At 39.8% G+C, this 24,916-nt stretch overlaps 1 long non-coding RNA gene across 2 annotated transcripts in view; it reads left to right on the forward strand.

Annotated features, from left to right (window-relative positions):
* LOC140522345 (uncharacterized) overlaps positions 1-16,072 on the forward strand; it is a 50,996-nt gene extending 34,924 nt beyond the window's left edge. The window contains exons 4-6 of one of the 2 annotated variants that reach the window (XR_011973303.1): positions 12,634-12,741; positions 14,577-14,746; positions 15,160-16,072. This is a non-coding gene — a long non-coding RNA (uncharacterized lncRNA). Of the gene's footprint in view, positions 1-12,633; positions 14,747-15,159 lie in introns of both variants that reach the window. The other variant, XR_011973302.1, reaches the window with a different exon arrangement.
* The last annotated feature ends 8,844 nt before the right edge of the window (positions 16,073-24,916 follow it).

Genomic DNA, 24,916 nt, shown 5'->3' on the forward strand with positions numbered 1-24,916 from the left:
CTAAAGTAGGTGATACTGTGCCTGGGAGGCACTGGAATGATCCAGGGGGCAGTAATAGCCTCTGATGCTATAGGGGGGGCACTGATAAAAACAAGGGGTGGTGGAAGCATAGGAAAGAAGAGAAGAAAATTTTGAAAAGCTGTTCATACATGTTTCATTTGTTGTGTGACAGAGTTAAAGTTGTAGTGATTACATTATTTTCCAGATAAACACACAATATGCAAGTTATAATCCCTCAGTGGTCAAATCTGCCAACAGGTCTTAAAAATCAAATGTTGGCAGACTAGCATGTGCCCCCGCATTGACAGGAAGTGCAGTGTGCATTGGCAGGAATATGTCTGTGTAATAACTTGTTTACAGTATGATTAACTGCATCATCAAAATTTCAATGCACAAAAAATACCACAAATTTACAATAAATTGTTTAAAATGTCATTTTAAAAAAATATAATTTTTAAATGATGCAAATTTTAAAAAAATTAAAGGGTTAAAGAAAGTAGATTTCTAAGGGGGCTCTGAGTAATTTTTCTTTTTCTTTTAGGGGGCAGTGGGCCAAATAAGTTTGGAAACTTCTGTTCTATATCAACTTAGTAAATGCTTTTGCTGAGAGCAAATTATGTCTACTAGCTGACAGTAATGAGAAGTACACTGGTAGGGTCTCATGAGTTATAGTGTCAGGAGTATAGATCCACAGAGCTATCCCTAGAAACTGATGTACCTTTACCACTTTGAGGACCTGATTCATTAAGTATGAGTACAAGTTGGGGGGATTACTCCACAGAAGTTATTACATGTTTCCCTCATAGCTTTATTTGTCTAGAAATAGCATCTGTGAGAAAAAAAGAAAAAAGTTTTAACCATCATAAAATAAAATAAATAGGATAAAAATAATACTATGAAATATGAATATAAGACGACAAAAATATGGGACAAAAATAGCACCTACCTCCCAGGGTTGTTGTGAGGATCAAATGAGATAATGTTTGTAAAACAAAACTTAGCAGCATATAGTGTCTGGAACATAGTAGGCACTTAATAAATGTTTCTTCTCTCCTTTCCTTCCTTTTCTCTTCCTTCCTTCCCTTCTCCCTGTATCCCTCCCTTCTTCCCTTCCCAGAAGCCATGCTAGTCTTCTTTACAATTCTCAAAGCAAGAGAGAGTGGACAGGTTATAAAGTAGACACAGTAAAGAAGCTTGGTTGATGCCTTGGTCTAACTAGATAAGGAGGGCTCTCATCAGTCTGGGCAGCATGGTCTTAGGGCAATAGCAACAGTAGCAGGGATAGTTTCATTTTTTAGTCCTTTTTTCCCCAATAGTGTCTGACTCTTCATGACCCTATTTGGGGTTTTCTTGGCAAAGATACTGGAGTGATCTACAATTTCCTTCTCCAGCTCATTTTACAGAAGAGGAACCTGAGCAAACAGGTAAATGACTTGCCCAGGGTCACACAACTAGTAAGTGTCTGAGGCTGGATTTGAACTCTGAAAGAGGAGTCTTCTTGACTCCAGGCTCTGCAGAAGGATGGAAAATGGCTTGGATGAAGGAGCATAGTTAGATTTCTTCAAACATGTAATGAACAGCCGATAGATGTAAGCTCATGCTCTAAGGGAAGATGGGCTAGGTGAAAAGATAATACTCACTGTGGCTAAAGCTCTCTATTTGAAATCAGGAAGTCCGCAATTTGATTCTAGCTGTGTGATCTTGAGTAAGTCATTTAACTTCTACAAGTCTCAGTTTCCTCATCAGTCAGATAGAGATGATAATAACAGTTACCTCAGAAGGTTATTGTATGAGGGAAGGCAGCTAGGTGATGCAGTGGATAGAGCACCAGTGCAGGAGTCAGGAGGACCTGAGTTCAAATCTCACCTCAGATACCTGACACTCACTAGCTGTGTGACCTTGAGCAAGTCACTTAACCCCAACTGCCTCATCCTGGGTCATCTCCAGTCATCCTGATGAATATCTGGTCACTGGATTCAGATGGCTCTGGAGGAGAAGTGAGGCTGGTGACCTACACAGTCCTCCCTCACTCAAAACAAAGTCAAGTGCAAGTCACGTCATTACTTCACTGATGGAGTGGTCTTCTTTGGCAATGAAGGACGAACACACACACATTGTATGGGGTCAAATGAGATATTGACAAATCTTAGAGCACAATGTAAAAGTGAACCATGATTGCAAACTCCTATTTAATCCAAAATGGAGCTGAACAATAGAACTCATAGTATCCTAGAACCTGACGAAAATGTAACATTGTTCCTATGCGAAAATGTTTTCAGAATTCAAACTTCTAACAAGGATTCTTGAGGAAAGAGTGTGGCCCTAGTTCCCTCATCAGTTAGCCTGCTATGCCTGCCCCTACAGGGTCGTGGGGCACCTGGAGGGATTTTGGAGTGTCTTTACATCCATCACCTTGATTCTTTATTGGCTCTGTTCCTACACTCTTTTTTAAATTTTTTTTATTTATATAGTTTTAGTTTTCAACATTCACTTCCACAAGATTTTGAGTTTGAAATTTTCTCTCCATCCTTCCTCTCTGCCCACTCCAAGATGGTATGCATTCTGATTACCGCTTTCCCCAATCTGCCCTCCCTTCTATCCTTTGGGAAACAAAAGAAGAAGTTCTGTTTCCACAGGGTTAAAACTCCTCCCAGCTTTAAGTGATAACAATTAATCAGAGTTGTGACCTAGCATGGTCAGGTAAAAGGTCAAAAACTTGTGCACAGGTTTGACAAGCTGTTTGAGGGGAAGCCTTGAGAGGAGAACATGAAGTGAGGTATTCAAGAGGCTCCTGGTCAATAGATGGTGAGGCGGAAGATTTGAATTTTGGAACAGTATAAAAGGGCTTGCATTGATCTGAACAAATTGTAGCCTTCCTGTAGCCTTACTTGGGAGCTACTCATTCATTCAGGGGAAGTGAACATAGAAATTAACCAAATCTTTCCTGATTTCACAAGTATTGTTCTTTGTTTAAAGTGAGCATAGTTTTCACAGTTGGGGGCTTGTTGTTGGGCTCATTTCTCACACACACCTCTTCTGTTATGCCCTTCCTTTATATTTTCTTGTAGGGGAAGATAGATTTCTAGACCCCATTGCCTGTATATCTTATTTCCAACTTTCATGTAAAAACAATTGTGAACATCTGCTTTTAAAACTTCGAGTTCCAAATTCTTTGCCTTTCTTCCTCCCCACGCACCCTCATTGAGAAGGCAGGCAATTGGATATAGGTTATACATGTGTAGTCATGTTAAACACTTCCATAGCAGTCATGCTGTGAAAGACTAACTAGTCCCTCCACTCTTAAAGGCCAGTTACTAGAGCCTTAGTTCAAGTTAGCCACTTAACATCATTAGCTTTTACGGAGGGATATTCACTTTAAAAATAGGGCAAGAACAAACATACAAACATCTTCCCTAACATTCTCCGCCATACAACCTCAGTCTCTGGGAGGGTGGGTGGAGTAGGCTCATGGATTCCAACAGTTCAGATATGGAATGACCACTAGATGAGTCTTTGGCTCTGCTTCTAACTGACTTAGTTTGGAAAGTAACTTTAAATGCTTGTTCCATGACATTACAGATCCTGGAATATTGGGGGGTTGGGAAGCTGAAGGGATCCGAAAAGGGTGGACACTTCACTCTAAGCCATCTGAAGTTAAAAAAAACAACCAAAGAAACAAAAACAAGACCAACTTCTTAGTGCTATGTAGCCTCAAGAGTTAAAAAAAAGGCTCTCATACCTTTCCTATTCCTACATTTTGTCTTTTACCATAATCTATGAGCTAAGCTGGGATCATACCACCAGGGTGCCCCTAAAGTAACGACCCAAAGTCCTAGGCCAAGGTGGATAGGTCTTTTTGACAGCAAATCAAAGAGCCTTTCTTTACTGTATTAGTTGACTTGAATCTTTTAGATTGAATGTCTATTCTTGTTTGAAAGTCTTTTCTCATCACCTGCCTTACACATAGTCATGAGTCTCCCAGAAATAGATAAATTTCTCAGTATGGGAAAGCTGCATCAACCCAACAGCTAATGGGACTTATACATGAACCAGAGCCTAGTTATACTTGGAATTGATGTTTTCCTTTCCCACTCATCTCCCAGCCCTTGAAATCTGAGCCACAAGTAGCTATTTCTACACCAGAGACAAGTACCTTAGGAAGAGAAGGGATATTTTTAATGGCAGTATGGTCACTACATTGAACAAGAGAACAGTACAAAGTACCTTGTATAGAGTACAAAGAAACTATAAGGTTAAGGGGCAGCTAGGTGGTGCAGGGGATAGAATACCAACCCTGGAGCCAGGAGGACCTGAGTTCAAATCTGGCCTCAGACACTTACTAGCTGTATGACCCTAGGCAAGTCACTTAACCCCATTGCCTCCAAAAAAAAAAAAGTCAAATTATAAGATGTCAAAATTCCTAAATGAGGAGCAGGAACCCTTGGTATGAGGCAGCTGTAGCAGTTATTGCTATGGAGATGGAGATTGAGCAGGGAGAGTAAGAAATATCCCTGGAATAAGGTCATTTCTGCCCCATCACAAAAGGGTCCAGTAAAGCTGTTTCCATTGTCACTACTGCCACTGTGGGGATAGGGTGATCATAAGGAGTGATCCCAAGATATTGCTGTTGGTGTCCTTTAAAATTTACTAACCCTGGGACAAAGCCCCAATCACTGCAGCCTAGTTACAGCTCTGTGTCAATGAATGAGGATCAGAGGTTTCTTCTGTCCTTACAACTCTGATGGCAAGAGTGGGTTATTCCCCAGCTCTGACTTCACAGTAGCAGCAGCAGTTCTTGAGTGGTGAGGGGAATACAGCAGTGGCTCCAGGAACAGTGGCTCCTCTTTCTGGAGGGAAGAAATTTTTCCCAAATTCTGTAGTCTGTCCTTATCTACAGTGTTTGTGTTTTGGGAACTTTTAAAGATAAGAGTAACTCACAAAGAACAGAGCTATCATTAGGAATTTTTTGTACAAGTACCACATTTTTTTTGTACAGTACCGAGTGCCTGGGGCAAATGACTCAAAGTGTACTCCAGGTAGGTCAGGGGTTGTGGCTAACCTGGGACCCAATACTCTGAGGGGGAGGAGGGGATAGAAAATGCTGCGTAGCAACACAAAGTCACTTCTGGGATTAGGGGCAGAGGAAGAAAACAGAGTAAGAGAGGGATTCACCCTAGGCCAATATCTGTTAACAGTTCAGTGGTATCTAATTTTTCGTGCTACTGTGGACCATAGCATGCCAATATTGGTCATGAGGTTTTCTTGGTAAAGATCCTAGAGTAGTTTACCATTTCCTTCTCCAGTGGATTAAGGTAGAGGTTAAGTGACTTGCCCAAGGACTTGCAACTAGTGTCTGAGGCTGAATTTGAACTCCACTCTTTCCAACTCCAGGCCACAGTGTTCTATCCACTGAGCCACCTAGCTACCTCAGCCCAACATCTAGTAGCTTCCTAGTTTAGCTAATTATATTCTTTGTAAGTGCTAAACTCTTCTGTTTAGACTTTTCCTGAAGGACTCAGGCAAGTGTTATCAGTGCCTTCTAAATTCATCACCCCGGAACAAAAGCTTCATTACCCTGCCATAGTTATAGTTCTAATAAAGACCATCTGCCTACTAAGGTATAGAGGAGTTGTGCAAAAGAAAAATATTCCATACGCTATGGCTTAGCCAAATTTGTCAGACAAATATTTATTAATGTGCCAAAATTCTACTTGGGGGGAGAGATTTTAAACTAACCAAATTCTTTCTGTTAACTAAGAAAAACCACCCCTTTCAAGCAGTTTTTTGGTAATCATGAAACAAAAAATGAGGACATTTCACAACAATGTTATAAAAGTACATCTATTAAATTAGGATTTTTTAGAATCTCTAAACAAAGGTGTGTGTATTTACCCTTCATTGCTGAAGACCATGCCATCCGAGAAATGATGCCATGACTTGCACTTGACTTTGTTTTGAGTGAGGGAGGGCTGTTCAGGTCACCAGCCTCACTTCTTCTCCAGAGCCATCTGAATCCAGTGACCAGATATTCATCAGGATGACTGGAGATGACCCAGGATGAGGCAATTGGAGTTGTGACTTGTCCAAGGTGACACAGCAAATGAATGTCAAGTTTCTGAGGTGAGATTGGAACTCAGATCCTCCTGACTCCTGCACTGGTGCTCTATCCACAGCACCACCTAGTTGCCCCCCTCTAAACAACAACATCACTGTTAAGGTATACAAGTATCTTTAAAGAAGAACTGTCTTCCCCCAAATCAAGGGAATGCTCTTTTTAGGTTAGGCTCACAGTTTAAAAAAAAATAAATGAGGAAGAGACAGTTTGATTTTAATAAACTAAGGGGACACATCTGTCAATTTAGTTAAAAAGAGGACATCCTCCCTGTTAATCTTTTTCGGGAATTAAGTACACTTCGTATTTTGATTAAGTATTCTATTCAAGGGAATCCAGAAAGGCTATAAAATACCAGATTAAGATTACTATTATAATATACAATTTCCTCCATTAGGTTGTAAATTCTGTGAGGGTAGAGACTATTTTGTCTCCTTTTGTATCCCCAGCTCTTAATAGTGTCTGGCACATAGTAGGGACTTAACAAATGCTTATTTCCTTCCTCTTTCCTTCCACCATAAATGGAAGTATAAGAAAGATCCTTACAGTTCTTTGGACTTTGTCTAAGGCCCTGTTCTTTATTTTACTTTATTTTTTTTGAGGCAATTGGGGTTAAGTGACTTGCTTAGGGTCACACAGCTAGTAAAGTGTCTGAGGTCAAATTTGCAGGTTCTCGTAACTCCAGGACCTGTGCTTTATCCACTATGCTACCTAGCTGCCCAAGTCCTATCCTTTCCTTCTGTCTACCACCTCCTCCATCAGCCTTCCCTCTGTCCCATTCTCTCCCCTTCCTCCCCTCCCCCTAACCTTTTACTTAATTATCACTCCTCCTACTTCCCAAATTCAGCTGATTGTGTACATTATTCCCTCTTTCAGCCAATACTGATGAGGGTAAGGTTCAAGCCATGACCATAGCCCACCCTCCCATCTTCCCCTCTACTGTTATAGGTTTTTTGAGCTTCTTCATGGGAAATAATTTACCCCTTTCTTCTCTCCCTTCCTTTTGCACCCACAGTACTCCTCTTTCTCATCCTTTAGTTATTTTTTTATGCCATGTCCTCAAATTCACCTTATAACAGTACCCACTAGCTGTACTATCAGTGGTACAAATTTTAATAGTTACAAGTATCATCTTCCCATGTAGTGATATGAGCAGTTCAACCCCATTGAGTCCCTTATAGGTTTGCCCCCAGCCTTTTGCCCTTTCTAGGCTTCTCTTGGGTATTGATATTGGAGATCAAATTTTTGGTTCAGTTCTGGTCTTTTCTTGATAAAGACTTGAAATCCTTCTATTTCACCAAATAACCATTTTATCTCTTGAAGTATTATGTTTAATTTTGCCAAGTAGGTGATTCTTGGTTGTAGTTCTAGTTCTTTTGCCTTCCAGAATATCATGTTTCATGACCTCCAATCCTTTAATGTTGCAGCTGCTGAATCCTATTTAATCCTGATTGTGACTTCCTGATATTTGAATTGTTTCTTTCTGGCCACTTGCAGTATTTTTTCCTTGACTTGATAGCTTTGTAATTCGGTTATTATGTTTCTTAGAGGTTTTATTTTGGGACCTCTTTCCTGAAGTGATCAGAGGGTTCTTTCAATGCCGATTTTGCCCTGTTTCCAGGATATCAGGACAGTTTTTCTTGATAATTTCTTGAAAGATACTGTCCAGGTCCTCCTTTTGATTATGGCTTTTGGGTAGTCCAATGATTCTGACCCAGCCCCTGTCCTTTAAGAAAGGAGCATGCAGCCCAGTTCAAGTCTGGCCGGAGAAAGGAGGTAGCTATGCAATTACATTTAACCTTGAAATTTTTAAACTGCATTAAGTATATCATGTGGTGAGAGGGCAACATTTAGGGATACTAGGGAGGTAGAAGGAAAGACGTTTTGCATAATATGATATGTTACAACAAGCTTTCAAAGGGATGGTATTAACCAGTTCCTAGGGTCAAAGAAGGACAAAAATCAGAGATATTATAACAGTATTATACTTAAGAAGAAAGCTGACAAGTTTTCTTTACTCTATCCTCTCCATATCCTTTACTATCAACCTTGGTGGTTTGCAGTTAGAATTCTTAGAATATTTTGGAGATAGGATGGGGTAGGAATTTCCAAATAGTGATCAAAGCCAAGATTCATAAGGGATACATACCATTACCGCTGATTATTGGAAACGTCCTTTTCTGGACTCAAGGTGCCATGTGATAGTATAATGATGATGATGATGATGATTAATTATAACAACAGCTAGCATTTATATAAGGTTTGAAAAGTGATTTACAAATATTATTTTATTCTCATAACAACCCTAGGAGGTAGTTGTTATTATTACCCTCATTTTACAGATAAGGAAATTGAGGCTGAAAGGGGTTAAACAACTTTCAATCAATAAACATTTTTAAGCGCCTACTATGTGCCAGCTGTGCTAAGTGCTGGGGATAACACTTTCCTAGTGAGACAGCCCTCCTCCCCACCATACAGAGATACATGGCTTGTAAAGGAGGGTACTCTGAGCCCCAGAGTTTTCATCCTTAACTATATTTACATTATTTGTTACAATCTCAGTTGAGGGAGTTTACATTCATGTTCTAAGGTTCTTTCTAGCTCTGAACATGTGGTCCTGTCTCTCAAATAAACACCTCCCTCTCTCCCACTTCTCTATTATTCTTTGGTTTATTAGGAAAGCATTCAGTGATAATCTTAGCCTGGGAACTGGTCCTTAGAGGGTTGTTTCTCTCTTAAGAAGAGCTTTTATGTGTTTATGATCCCCTTTGGAAGATTCCCTACCCAGCAATGAAGCCTAAGTTTTAATAGAGGTTAATGTAATAGATGTTAGAACGAAACATCACCCCTGAACACTCGGTGTTTCTCACTGAGAGAAACACAGAAACAGAGAAATAGACAGAGAAACAGAAAGAGGCAGAGACAGAGAGGGATAGGGGCAGAAAGAGGAGCAACAGAATGTCAGAGAGAGACAGAGACAGAAAGAAAGATACAGAGAGGAGTAAAGACAGGGAAAGAGAGAAAGAAGAGCCAGAGAGCCAGAGGCAGAGATACAGAGATAGAAAGAGAGACACGAAGATAGAGACAAGAGACAGGAGAAGAAGGAATGATGACATCCAGAAAGCAACTTTAGCCTGAGGGCAGCCAGCAAAGGAGAGAAAAGATGTGATTAAACAGCAGAGAAATGAAACAAGGAGTGCTGTCAGCCCTAGAGGCTTGGAGCAAAATGCATTGGCTGAAGCCACCAATTGTACCCATCTACTTAGGAGTTAGGAGAGTTCAAATAAAAGGTCTAACTTTCCCCAACTTCTTCTCCCAGTTCTTGTCTATTATTGATGGATATTGTAATATAATATATTGTTTCTTTACCCTAATGCTTCTGGTAACCAGAATTTTGCCTCAACCACAAAGAGGCTAGGGTTAACTAGAATCAATGGAAATTAAGGCAGAAAGTCTAAATGTTAGTAATTTTCCTAATTCAAGGTTTAGAACAGTTGGAATTGTACTTAGGTGGAGAAGAGACCAGTCATGCCCACCAAATGCTGACTGTCAGCTACGGGACAGGCAAACCAACTTCACTGAAGTAGTAATGCCTTCTCAGAGAGACACAGGAAACCATCACCACCACCTGAATCATTACCAGCCCTCTAACCCGGGAGGTCTGGGAACCCCAGTCTTGAGAATAGCAATGTCTCTCAGAACATCAGTCTTCGTTTCAGACTAATACCTTAATAAATGTTTTCCATTCATTAATTCCTAATTTTTCATCTAAAATGAGCTCCCTAAAACAGATGGGGGGAACTATGTGCACCTGAGGGGACATTTTTTGGCTCTAGGCTTTAAAAAAAAAAAGAATCTAGTTATTATAACAGTGTTATACTTAAGAAGAAAGTTGACAAGTTTTCTTTACTCTATCCTCTCCATATCCTTTATTATCAACCTTGGTGGTTTGCAGTTAGAATTCTTAGAATGTTTTGGAGATAGGGTGGGGTATGACTTCCCAAATAGAGATCAAAGTCAAGTTTCATAAGAGATACATACCATTACCATTCATTGCCTATTCACTACTTGTTTATCTGCACACACAAAAGTAGAGCTCACGTCAAAACAAATTTTTACACCTGTAAGCAAGGTGTCTCCCACTGACCAATCGCAATAAAGAAGCCAGATATCTAACTATAAAATTCAACCCCTCAGATGATCATTTTGTGAGGTACTATCATCGTTTGATTGAATCGAAAAGGGAATAGCCACCTTAGAACCAATAAGACAACCAGAACTCTTGGAGTCAAAAAGATCTGAATTCAAATTTTGCTTCAGATGCTTACTAGCTGTGATCACTTAACTGTTGTCTGCCTCAGTTTGCTCATCTGTAAAATGGTGATAATAATAACACTTGCTTCCCAAAGTTATAAGGATCAAATGAAATAATATTTATATAATAATATTTATAAAGCACTTAGCACAGTGCTTAGCCCATAATGTGACTGTTCAGTGTTCAGTTCTTCATGCCCCCATTTAGAATTTTCTTGGCAAAAAAAACTGCACTAGTTTACCATTTCCTTCTCCAGCTCATTTGACAGATGAGAAAACTGAGGCAAACAGGGTTTAGTGACTTGCCCAGGGTCACACAGCTAAGTGTCTGCAGCTGGATTTGAACTTAGAAATATGAGTCTTCTTGGTTCCAGGTCTGGCATTCTATCCACTTTGTCACCTAATTGCCCTAGCCCATAGTAGGCACCTAGTAAATACTTGGTGACTGACTAGTGATAGATCTAGGTCATGACAGACCACAAGTCAGTAACTTGGTGACCTTCAGAAATGAATTAACTTAATCCAAGAGTCAGACTAGGGAGGAAGTACAGGGAGTTGTAGAGAGACTAGGAAGTCAAATGGGTCTGGAAGAGGAACTGTGGGAAGCTTTATGCAACCGAGAGAGCAGGCATTCAAGGAGATGCATCTAGTCTGAAGAAAGGGATCAGAAGGTGTGCTGAGAGAGATATATACCAGATGCAACCAGAAGACCTCATGCTCTCATACTAGATAGATGAGCCCCTAATGAGGGAGAAAAATGTGACCTCCCAACTTAGTCCATTCCACTTTTCTAATTGTTAGGAAGATTTTGCCAAAATTTGCCGCTTAATAACTGTTGCTCATTGCTACCGTCCAGAGCTAAACAAAACAAGTCTAACGTTTCCTTAGTCTTGGGCACTGGGGCTACAAAGATTTCTTTAAGAAAGCAACAATCTCTGCCTTCAAGGAAATTACATAGCTCGTTGGAACAAAGAGTACACGTATACATAGCAAATCCATGCAAAATAAATACAAAATAATTTGAGGCTAGAGTATTGGCAGCTGAGAGAATTAATTAGGGCCTCAAGTAGAAGGTGGCACCTGAGCTGGCAGTGAAGGGGAGTGAGGGATTCTAAGTCAGAGAATGGAAAAGGGAGAACCATATGGGAATGGGAAACTGTCAGTGTCCAAAGACCTGGAGATGGAAATGGAATGTCATGTATCACATCCTTATCATGCAGAGATGTTAAACACTTTAACATCTAAGTGACTATAAAGGCTGAAATCTTGTCAGATTCATTAACAAAAAAGAGGCCTAAAATTACTTGTTTACCTAGTTGCTTTTGAAAAAATTAATTAGAGAAATGGAGGGTGGTGGTGGAGTGGGGTTGGTGGAAATTTAAGTTCTTTTAAACTTATAGAAAAATGCTAAGTTCAAAGTCACTTGTCCTGGTGGTCTCCATACTCAAGTTTTGTCAAGGTGGTGGGAAAGTGAGAGAGTATTTTGGTCTCTGATCCCTCATGACCTATTTCTAATCAATGATCATTCATTCCCCTTTCAATGGGAGTAGAAATACTTAGCAGATTTCTGTTGCTTTATTCTTTCATGGTGATGGGCTGTATCTTACCCAGCTGTGAACAATGACTTTTTGTTCCCTTTAAAATGACAGATAAAGTCCAAACGCATCTGAGAGTTGGGATCTCTCACTAGATAGTAAATTAAAGTTAGGGATTCTTGGGGAGTAAAGCTTGAATTCCTCTTCCCACCCTTCTTTTAAGGATGTCACTATAGATTCTTTGCTTTTGATTGATATCATGATCCCTTTTCCCCATTTCCAGTACTGTGAGCTTTAATGCTTGAGTCCTTTTGATCTAGTGGTTCAGGTCTCCATCCATCCCTTGGCTCTATTACTTAAGAAGGCCCAACCATTTATAATGAAGGCCAGGGTAAAGACAAAGTTCCATGCTGTGGGGAATAGAAGGGAAGATTAATAAAAATTGATAAAAATTTGTTTTTTTTTTAATTGTGAACTCACACACACATACACAGGAGAGAATTTCAATATATACGACAAAATGTGAGGAGGATTCTGTATGACAGTACGGATCTCTGTTTCATAGCACTTGCTTAAAATACTTTAACAAAATAATTTTAATTAAAATTCTACAGATGACTTTCAAAACTATCTTCTCTGAGCTTCCTTCTATTCTTTTCTGTTCATTTTTAGAGATGTTTCAATTATCTTCTTTTGGGGACATTACTTCTGCTAATTCCCCACTACTACCACATCACTCACATTTCTGAGAGAAAGAAAGTGGGGAAAACCTTATAACAAGTAAGTATGGTTGAACATAATGAATCCACGTAGGGGTTATATCCAAAAATATTGTCTCTGAATCTTGTGTTCATTACCTGTTTGTCAAGTAGTGAGTATCACAATGCTTTATCCTAGGTCCTCTGTGACGTCTTGTCACAGTCCTGTCCATCTCTTTGTTTGGGTTTTTCTTGGCCAAGACACTGGAGTGATTTGCTGTTTCCTTCTCCAGCTCATTTGACTGATGAAGAAACTGAGGCAAATAGGGTTATGTGACTTGTCCAGGATCACAGAGCTAGTAAGAATCTGCAGCTGGGTTTGAACTCAGAAAGATGAGTTTTCCTGACTCCAAGCCTGGCACCCTGTTCACTGTGCCATTTAGGTGCCCCCATTGTTGCCATCTTTGTATAAATTTTTCTCTTGATTCTACTTTGTCCTTTGATGTGTCCAAGATCACACAGCCAATATATACTAGAGGCAGGACTTGAAAACAGCTTTCCCTGAATTTATGGATTATTTTTATCTCATAGATAAGATGTTATTAAAAACATATGGTAGTGTCAGCAGGGGGTAGGCTAGGCTGCTTAAGCTTCAATGGCAAGGAACCGCATGCCCACCTCCCACCCTTTCTACTCCCTCACTCCTTCATAAATGACTGATTACCTGAAATCTTGTCATCAGGTCGAGTAATAGTAATGTTGATACTCAACACCTACAACTCCTCCAGTTACCTTTCCTTTCTGATTGGAAGGCTGAAAAAATACCTTCCAAAGCCTTCCTTTATAGAATGCCCCCAAATCTTGCATCTAACTTCATTTTCCATTAGCAACTCTGCTTGGCTTTGACTTGGAAGAGCATCCCTCCTCCTCTTTTAAGCTTCCTTTTATTTGGTCTCTCTCTCAGGAACTTTGGATTTGACTGTGCAATATGGGAGACACTGGCACAGGACTGCTCAGCATGGTGTGCCCACATCAGAAAGGGTGCTGTGCTCTTTGAGCAAAGCAGAATTGAGACAGCACAAAGTAAACGTAGGATGTGCAAATTTGGAGTATCCACCCCCAACATTCACACAGACTCTCTATGCCCAACCTGTGGTAGAGCATTCCGAGCTCATACTGGTCTGATCAGCCACAGTTGGATACAATGAAACTTCACTTTATCATGGTGATGTCATTTTGGTCATCTTCGCAAATAAAGGACAACAACCAACTATTTGTCACGTCCTATTGATTGTAAGCTCCTTGAGGCAGGGACTGGCTCTTCTTCTTTGTACCCCCAGAGCTTAACATAGCACTTAGTAGGTGCTTACTAAGTGTTTATTGAACTGCATTGAATAATGGATATTATATTATGCTGGATTTGAATCTCACTGGGTAAATGTGCCATCCTGGGCAAGTCATTTCTAGCAAAGTCCCTGGAATTTATTTACTAAGTCATAGGTGATTCTGATATACTCATGAAGAGTTTTATCACACTAAGATGTCAAAGTTGATGTCATGCCAGGCCTGAACTCAGGAAGACTCATCTCCCTGAGTTCAAATCAGGCTTCAGATACTTACTAGCTGTGTGGTCCTGGACAAGTCATGTAACCTTATTTGCCTCAGTTTTCTCATCTGTAAAGTGAGATGGAGAAGGAAATGGTAAAATACTCCTATGTCTTTGCCAAGAAGACCCCAAATGGGGTAACAACAAAGAATTTCCTTACTGATGAAGTCAGAGTAGATCCTATTGACCTGCCTTGTTGTGGAGGTTTGGTTGCTTTTTACTTTATTCAGATTTAAGGAAGGGATAACAAATTTGGGTCGAGGTATAGTCTCTTTTTCTCATCCTGTCCTAATTACATACTATGTCCTGAGGGGATAAATCCTCCAAGGAAAGAGCACATGGCAAGAAAATGGAGCGTTGACATGGCTGAAGCATTCTGTTCAGAAAATGCCCCGAGTTAACATGAAGGTTAGAAGATATTTCTTAGCTAACTGTGATCGTCTAATCTCATTTGCTGTAATCTGCAAGAAGATTAAAACTGGTAAGAAAAAAAGGTTAAAATGCTTTGGGATTAGGGAGGGATAAAAACAACAAAGAAGGGAGGGAAGAGAGAAGAAAGAAATAGGCAAAGGAAAGAGAGGGTAAGGGAAGAAGAGAAGGAGGGAAAAGAAGAGTGAGCAGATGAGAAAAAGAGGATATGGACAGGGAAAAAGGGAAGGAGAATCAAGAAAAAGGGATGGAGGAAGGACATAAAAGAGAGAAGAGAGTAAGAAAGAGGAGGGAGAGAAAAGGGAACTGGGTGGATAGAAGAACTGAGGGTAGAAATAGGACAAGAGCAGGATGTGGCCATAGGAGAAAAGCATGGAATAAATAGTTTGGGACTTTTTTCCCCAACAAAAATATACACCAAAAACCAAAACACTCACTTCTTTTTTTTTTACACATGCATATTAGATCACATTGCCCTATTATACAGTCCTTCAGTCTTTGGCCAAGAGAATTGTGAAGAAAGGGTCACACCCCATGGAGCATTGTGGACATAGACCTGCAGGTACATCCCATGAATCCTGGACTGAGTTCCTCTAGCAACATCCTGAGATACCAAGGTGATTTATCACCGAAAGCTTGTGTTTTCAAGGTTATGAAGCAATCCCCTTATTGGTTACAGAGCAGGAAGAGCTCAAGGGACCTTAAAAAAAAAGTGACTTCTTTTGGGCTGGTGGGTGATGCTAAGCTTGGAGTCGTTCCTGAGTTCAAATCTGGTCTCAGACACTTATTGTGTGACTCTGGACAAGTACTTAACCCTGTTTGCCTCAGTTTCCTCATCTCTAAAATGAACTGAAGAAGGAAATAGCAAACCACTCCAGTATCTTTGCCAAGAAAAATCCCAAAATGGGTCATAAAGAGTTGGACACAACTGAAATGACCAAACACCAAAAACAAAGTATATCTTCAGGTCCTTTCCCCTCTGCTCACCAGAGAGTGCTGATCCAAGTAGTGGCTACCTCAAGACTATGTAAGCAACATTTGAATTGCTTCCCTTATTACTATTCTGTGCCAGCAAACGTTTCTGATGACAGATGGGTTTAACAACATATTAACATAAAAGATGAGCAAGAGGAAAAGAGCAATGATACTCACTTCTGACTCTTTCTCACTGTAACACATAGAATATTTTCAAAATTTACATAAAAGAGCTTTCATTCCAATATGCCTTCAGGATGGAAATTAATTTTTTCCATAAATTTTTAAATTAAACTTTTTAAGGTAAATTTTATAATTTAATTTCCTTGGCAATTAAAATGGGGATTTCCTATCTTCAGATTCAAGAAGTTTAAATAATAAATTAATATATCCTGTTTCTGTAGTTTGTTGCCCCAAAGAATGTTATTGGTTTTAAAAAGTATTTTTTTGAGGGAGGGGATGATACCGAATTTTCCAGTTTATGGAGCTACCTGTGCTCAAATAGGAAACTTGTAGCAGCTGTGGGAGCCAAAGGCTCAGGAGACACTCCCTTTGCCCACCCCCACTCACATGTTCACTCATGCAAACAGACCTCTACGAAAAGCACTCATTTGTTTTATCTTGGCAAGCCCTGTCACCTCCAGCTGGAGGTTGAGTGATGATGTCATTATCATTAGAAGACAAGTGAACAGCCTGACACCTCAGCTGATGGCAGTATAACTCCTGACATTTACATTTCAGACTCAAATTATCAGGCTATTATTGGTAGAACTCCTTAGCATAATGTACTTGGTCTTCTCGGTGACAGTCTGACGTGGTGTTCAGGTGAAAGAAATGATGATTTTGGTTTTGAAATTTGAATAGTCATCTGAATATGGGGCATTCAAAAAATGAAAGAGAAAAAGCAAAACAATTTTTTTTTAAAGATCTGAGAGAGTTAGTTATTCCGACCACCACAAGCAAATTAGAAATATTCTTCTAGACAGACAAAAGAATGCAATTTATTCAGTCTTCTGGAGGCTCAGAAAAAAGACACGTGTTTATGTAAAAGGTACTTAGAGTAGGAAGAGCCTTGGACTCAATTAGCATTTATTAAACATCTTTTATGTGCCAGACACTGTGCTAATCTCTGGGGATACAAAAAGACTGACCCTGTCCTCAATAAGATCACAATCTAAAGGGAAAGATAATAAGCTAATATGTACAAACAAGCTATGATAGAAGTTAAATATGCAATAATGAATAGAGGGAAGGCACTACAATTAAGAGGATCTGGGAAAGGCTTTTTACAGAAGGTAATTTTAGCCGTTGCTGTTCATCCTTAGTTCTCAGAGAAGACCAATGACATCCCAAGGATGATTTCTAGACTTGCCTTTGACTTGAATCTGAGTGAAGCAGAGCTAGTCAAAGCCATCAGTCTCTATCTTTCCTCCAGAGTCACTGGAGTCCAGTGGCATGACAAAAGTCAAGATGACTGGTGATGGTCAAGGATGCAGTGGGATTTTAGCTAGGACTAGGAGAAGAGGAAGGAGAGCATTCCAAGCATGGGAGAACAACCAGGGAATATACTGGGAGTCTAGGGATGTCTTGTTCATGGTTTAGCAGGGAGACTAGTGCCACTGGATTGAAGAGTGAGTGGCAGGGAGAAAGGTATAAGAAAAGTAGGATGTGGGGCATGGGGAAATGGTGACATGTAAGACTTTGAATACTAAACAGAAGATTTTGCATTTGATTCTAGAGGTGATAGGGAGATCTGAACTCCAGTACTCATTCTGTCACTTTCTAGGTCAGTGGCCTTGGGCAAATCACTTATCTTTCCTGAAACTGTTTTCTTACCTGTATAATGGGTGACAAATGCATTTCTTACATAACCCACCTCAGTGTTAGTGTGGGGAAAATACTTTGTAAGCCTTAAAGTACTAAAGAAATGCAAGTTAGTATTTTTGATAATTACTGAATAGTTGCAATTACAAAATGTCAAAGGTTAAAAACTGTGTCCCAGTGATCCATTGCCTTATTCTGCACATGAGGAATCTCAGGCCCAGACTTGCTCAAGGTCACAAAAGTTCTATATTTTTTTAACAAGAAGTTTCTTTATTTTCTCTTCAACAAATGATTCCTTCAGAAAGATGGATGCTGTAGCATACCATGGGCCAGGCCTGGCATTAGAAATACTTGAGTTCTAGTTCTGTCACTGACATATATTTGCTGTTTCGGTGATCCAGACAGCTCTAAGGTTTTTAAATTATAGACAGGTTTCAGATCTTCATCAGAAGGTGGAGTTTCTGCATCAGGATTTCCATATACTGTTGGAAACCACAGGTCAACATACCCCATCCTCCACACTGTTCCTCCATGGACCTTCCAGGTTGATGCATAGAATACGTTTTGTTATTTGTCTGATAGTCAATGGGTTTGAAGGTGGAGAGAGGAAAGATGTTACAATGGTTTGCCAGATGCTTTGACAGTCTGAACCAAGAATTGTAGTATCTGTCCCATACAGTTCCATTTTCTGGTTCCCTCACAATAATGTTTTATCAAATTTATATAGTATTTTATGGTTTGGAAAGCACTTTTACACATGTAACTTCATGATCTTCATACAATTCCATGAGAAAGTTAATGTTATTATCCTTATTTTATAAAAGAGCAAATAGAGGCCTGCCAGATGTAATGTTAATACAAAGTGAAAAGTGGGTGGGGGGAAGAGTTAAAGATCTTCCCCACCCATTAATAGGCCTCAGTATCTTTTGTTAATTTCTATTGAGGCACTGGGTCAGAGGGTCCTGCCCTCCTGCTCTGAAAAGTGTATAAATACTCTGAGGTGAGATTTTACTTTGTGGGTTACTCACTGGAAGTGTTTGTTTGACTAGATGAGACTCTGGGTAGCTGCTGAGGAGCCCCCTGGCTTTGAACCCAGATGTTGATGCTTGTCTCTCTGGTAATGATGTATGTATTATTGTCTATGGTCAGGCAGTTGGAAACCCTGTCCGTTGGTCTTTATTTCTCTGTTTGTGTTTTCTCTGAAGTTCAGGGTGCTGACTTTTTCCCCTGAACGAAGTGATATATGTGCTTGATTAAAGTAGATTGTTGATACCTCAAAAGTTGCTTTGCTTTTAGAAAAGCAGATCTAAGAACCTGTATAGCAGGCCCTCCTGTGTATGTCAGGGTGCTTGCTGTTATACCAGGTTAAGTGACATGCCTATATCACAATAAGTTTCTGAAGCAGGATTTTAACTTAGGTCTTCCCAATTCCCATAGCTGCCTTTACAAATATGTATGAGCCCCTAAGAATTGAGCACTTTAAGTCTGAGACCCTGCTGCATGGCCATCCTCATTTAAAGAGACACATTGGTGACTTCTATGTATTTTAGGAATAAATACTTAAGATTCCATCAATCAATTCAAACAGATTAGTCCTGCCTGAGGCGTTAAATACACATGTATTTTGTGAAGTCAACATTTGATTATCTGTCACTTATATTTGAGCTTTAAAATGCATTAGAGTTTTTTTTTCCCCTAGTAGATTAAACTTTCTAACGATTTTGGCTTAAGCTAACATAGAAATGAGTTTGCATTTGCAGAGTACACACTGATTGGTGGGGGATGGAGGGGAAATAGGTTGTAGTCATTTTGGGTGGCAGGAGGACACCAAACTAGCTGGGGATTTAAATTTTTCAGGCTATAATCCATATGCATACAGTAAAAAATTGACCAAACTGTAATGACTCTATAGGAATCATCATTTCATCTTGTGTTTGTTCACCCATTATTATAGTTTGTGTTCCATCTCAGTTAAGTGAAGGGATGCTCCCCCCCTCCCCCACTTCATACTTGTCTGGGACCATTCCATGACAAGCTCTCAGAGGCAACATTGCATCTGCTACCTGTTTCAGTGACCAAAGTGAAATGGCTTCTTTACCCAGAATGTACTTGTCTTTTGATAGGTTAGGCAATATGGTATATAATGGATAGGAAGATGAATTGGTGTTCAGAGAACTTGCATTCAGATCCCACTATCATTACCTAATACCTGTGTGTCTTTACACTAGTATTGTGAGACAATCCCTGTAGGTACTTGCTAAAGTCAAATGGAATTGCTGAATAGTCAGTCTGGCACCCTGACTTGCTATGAGATAAGAAAGACAGAGTAGCCATATTAGTTACAAGAATCTTGCTAACTAACATACTTCAGTGGTTTTTAATATATCATGATTACTTTGTGGTGGTGACTTCATAACAGACTGACAAGCAGTATGAGCTGATGGTATTGATGGAATCCTAATAAAGTTGCCCCCAGTTCCAATATTCTAACTTCCTTATATAAAGGCCCCACTGAATAGCAGGCCAACTGCCCCTACCTAGCCAATCAACTCCCCTTCTCCCCATACTCAGTATCTTAACTTCATATAGGCCTCACTGCTCACTAGACCAACAGGTGTGTCCACGAACTTATGTTTCTCACAGAAATAGTAGGTGTGCTATGTGATGGGATCCCAGTCACTGCTTCTAGCTAACCACTGCCTTGAGACCCATTTCACATATTTCCCACAAAAACAGCAGGTGTGCCCATGTACTCCACCATAACCACATCCATTTAGTCTTAGACAGGACCACAATACTCAGCCAATCAGAAAGCAGCACCACCAGGATGCCCAAGCAGGATGTGGACCCCAAAACAATAGAAGGGATTTTCCCTAAGGAGGCACCTGGGCTGTAATAGTAAAGAACTGACCTAGAGTGAACTTATGATGTAGACAGGCTTATTATAATATCATTATCATACATACATATCCTCCCAATGGGTTTTTCTGTATACGTTGTGAGTAATCGTATGCACAGTTCCACTGTGGCTGGAACTCCTCCCCTATTACCTAATCCCTTAACAAATCCCTCCTGCTTTTTAAATATTCATAATTTCTGTTATGTAATTTCATCTTTACGCTATGAAAATCCATTTTGCTTTCTCTGAAGTTGCTGGTTCCTCTTGGAACTTAACCCATTTCATGAGAGGCATCAATCTCAATAAATGACTATACTTGGATTAGAGGTGGTTCCACTACAACACATCATGAAACTGCAATAGTTTTTGGCAACCTTGGGTGGGCAGAGCCTAAACTCCAACACTATCACCAAGGGATGTAGGAAAGAAAGAAAAGAGAAGGGAGTCCCAGGATAGAGTCTTGTAGGACACTCATAGTTAGTGGGTATAATGAGGATGAGGAATCAATAAAGACGTCTAAGAAGGCATGGTCAGACAGGTAGGTGGGTAGAGAAACAAGAGAGATCAGTGTCATGAAAACCTAGAGGAGAGAATATCCATGAATAGGAGGTAGTCAGCTATGGCAGATGATCCAAAGAGATGGAGAAAGATCGAGTTTGAGAAATGGCTATTAGATTTGATAAATAAGAGATACTGGTAAACTGTGAATTGTATTCACACTTTCCTCCTTTTCTTCAATCAGTTGGTCAGTCAGTCTGTAATCATTAACCAACTACTGTGTGTCTGGTACTATGATAGTTACTGAGGACAGAAAGAGAAAAATAAAACAGCACCTTCCTTCAAGAAGCTTACCTTCTTTCCTTTGTATTTAGAGGACACAGTACAAAAAGGTTGGGGGATAAAGGGGAGAATTTCTCCCTGTCCCATGCCAAGAACAGAAAATAGTGACTTGCAAGAGAAATATATCGTGAATGTCCCATGTTTGTCCACGTCAATCTGAGGAGGAAGTTCTGGGCTTTTAGGTCCTGGCTAACTGCTCTTTTCTTTTGTCTTTCCTTTTCTGAACACAGATCAGAGACTAGCAATCCTAAAACTGAACATTTCTAGACTTAGTTGTTACCTTGTAGATAATTATGAGTTCAGGAGTCAGGCACTAGTTTCTCAAAGGAAAAAGATTTCCTCAAACTACACACTTCCTAAAGGGGAAGAGAATATTCTTTAGAGTGTGACTCTGCAGTTGAAGGACTATATGGATCTGGCCAATACTCTTCTGCCATGATATTGCTATAAGTTGCCCATATGGTTTGGGTCTCAGGGGAATGGGGAATATTTGTTTAGTAGTCCCAAGAAGTGTTTGTGTCTTCTAGGGGGAGTGTCAACAGGCTATTCGAATCTTTTATATTTCTGTATTTGTTCATGACTCTTGTGAGTCCTTTTGTTATATTCATTTTATGTGGTGGATGTAATAAAGGCAGCTCCATACCTGATATCTTTGTTGTACACTTACTGCCTGTACAGAAACTGAGAGCCCTGTTACTCACATTCAGGAAAATCTAGATATGAGATATAACTAAGCACTATTCAGAATTCCCCAGAGTTTTATTTCAGAATGGGGTAACAAGCTGAAGAAAGTGACCTCCTCTCTTTGCCACCCATGGGGAGCTCAGGTCCCCAGGATCAGATATAGTCTGTGTAAACCCAGCGTTCTTGAGCCAGGAAAGACATTTATAAAGAACCAGAGGAAGACCTCCAATGAACTATGCGGATCCTCTGTTGAATATTCATGGAAAGGTATGAACAGTGATCAAAGAAAAAGAGATTAGGGAATGGATGGGGGTATGCCCCCAAAGAGGAAATACCCTCGTAGATTTGGTGGAAATGATGAAGCAATGACACTTCATAAGAAAAGATTAATGAGGGGACATATTTTATTATGGGTGAACTTGAGGCTAAAGAGTGAGAATTCTTGGTGCAAGGGGTAGGCTTCTGCAGAAGTCAGACACAACCAAGGAGAACAAAACAACAGACCAAAGCACTGGTCTGACTATGTTGTTCCACAACACACTTATAAGTGATGTCACCTTCCTTGAGCCTCTGCTTTAAGAAATGAACCCTGAACCCTGCAGGTTCATATCTACCTCAAAATGAATAGAATTTTTCCTCCCCAATTGTCCTTATTCCATTTCTACTACACATCATATTATGCTAGCTCTGAAATAGGTGATTATGTGGGTTTTGAAAATGAGCTCTGAGATTAGGATGGAAATATTTGGAACCAACTCGATTGAATTTGCATTTGTTAGTACCATCATCTAGTCTAACTTCTCATGATTATATTACCCACCAGAAATCTAACCCAAGCCTTCTCTTCCATTATTCATCCCTTTGGTACAGTGACAGTTCAATGTTATCACAATATTTACATAATGCATGATATTATCAGAGTTTGGAGCCAGAGCAAAAATAGATTTAAATGTACTTTGTAATTTATTCATCATTCATAAAGACTCCATCCCTACACACCCTTGTCACCTGTTTGAAAATGTCAGGACCCATGAGATCACGACTCAGAGAGTTCAGATTTCCCTTTGTTTTCAGTTCAAAATGGGCCTCATGGTTGGGGCTGGGATTTCTAGCTTCATTAGAATAGCTCTTCTGCTCAAGAGCTACTAAAAAAAGAGAAATATTTTCTATATCTCCAACTGGAATATTCACCCAGGGACTTTTTTTTTTTTTAATAAATAAGATTGCTCTTGAGAATAAAGACTCAGCTTACTGACTCCTGTTCCTTGAACTATATCTTTTGGTGGTCAAGGAGTACAGTAGGTTAGAGAGCTCTTTATACTTCTCAAGATGAAGAAAGTGAGATAGTAGGAAGAAAGAGAGACAGAGAGAGAGATCGATCCAGAATAGTATTTTTGTTTTGGTCAGTCACAATGGCTAAACCACTAAACTTGGAATCAGGAAAATGTGAGTTCAAATCCAGCCTCAGATACTTACTAGCTATCTGCCTCAGTTTCCTCAACTGTAAAATGAGGATAAATAATAGCCCCTATCCTCTTGAGGTTGCTGTGAGGATAAAATGAGATAATATTTGTAAAGTGCTTTGCAAACCTCAAAATTCTGTCTAAATGCTGTTATTATTGTTATAACTATTTCTAGGGAAACTAATTCTGTTCAGAAAATCATTTTACAATGATATATCAGTTTACGTCAGACATTTGCAACTCATCTTGCTTCCTAGTGAGTGTTTTCAGAATTTAAAAGGGCAAATTAATTTGACTAAACTTAACTGAATCCATGGTGTGGTCAGTCAAGGCCTCAGAGGAATAAGATTTTTAAATCGACCCAGGGGCTAGCACATAGTCAATAAACACCACCACAGGTCCTGCCTTCTGGGAGACTGAGCCACTCAGAGACTACTTTTGAATTCCCATCCCCATCCCTGTACAGAGACAAGTAGATCCATAGGAAAAGCCCTCATCTTCCATGACAAACTGACCCACAAAGGGAGGATGGAAATGGTCCTATCCACAAAATTCAATAAGGCTAAGCTTCTAGGGATGTATTGTTTTGCTAAGAACTCATTTAACTCATCAGCATTCAGAAAAATACTTCCAACAAGCTGAAAGAGCTAACAGGCTAGATATAAACTCCCAGTCCTGGGAGTATACACAGATGAACCAAGTGAATGTTGAGTGAGGATGTTTCCAGACATGTATAATGGAGGTCCTACTTTCTACTTCACAGTCTGTCCAGGCATTCTATGACTGATTATTGTCTACTTATTGGGTACCTTTTTGGTTTTGCTAAATCAGAATGAAGTATGCATACCAAAATTTTGGGGCATCTATGTGGCAAAGTGGATAGAGTGCCAGGCTTGGAATCAGCATGACTCATCTTTCTGAGTTCAAATCTGACCTCAAACACTTACTAGCTATGTGACCCTGGGAAAGTCACCTAACCCTATTTACCTCAGTTTCTTCATCTGTTAAATGAGCTAGAGAAGCAAATGGCAAACTATTCCAGTATCTCTACCACAAAACCCCAAATGGGATTACAAAACAACCCAATAACAACAGCAATTACCCGTAGGAAGGGGTGGTTTCTGTGACAAACATCATTTTACTGTCTAAGTCTCTCAGTCAATCCGTGTCCTTCTCAGCAAGGACATGGTAGTCATGATTTTTGGAGTGATGCCCTTCAGAGCCTAGACAAAAGACAACACTAAGTAATCTCATCCAGGTAATTAGGAAAGTCTTCCAGGTCTAACTTCTTCCCCACCTTACCTAGATATTTCTGGATCCATGAGTAGACGGATTCCCTCAAGTGCCCCCTTACACTCAAGCACAAAGATAAAACTTTATGAGATCCCCTGCCTTGCTGAACTGGCATAGTGTGTTAAATGAGACACCTTGGCACCTACCTCAAATGGGATGATCTCTGCAAAGTGCTTTGCAAACTTTAAAGTGCTGTATAAATGTCAATTACCAAAATGGTTGGACATGACAGTTTACTTATTTC

Source organism: Notamacropus eugenii, chromosome 2 (assembly GCF_028372415.1).
Source record: "Notamacropus eugenii isolate mMacEug1 chromosome 2, mMacEug1.pri_v2, whole genome shotgun sequence".
Classification (NCBI taxonomy): domain Eukaryota; kingdom Metazoa; phylum Chordata; class Mammalia; order Diprotodontia; family Macropodidae; genus Notamacropus; species Notamacropus eugenii.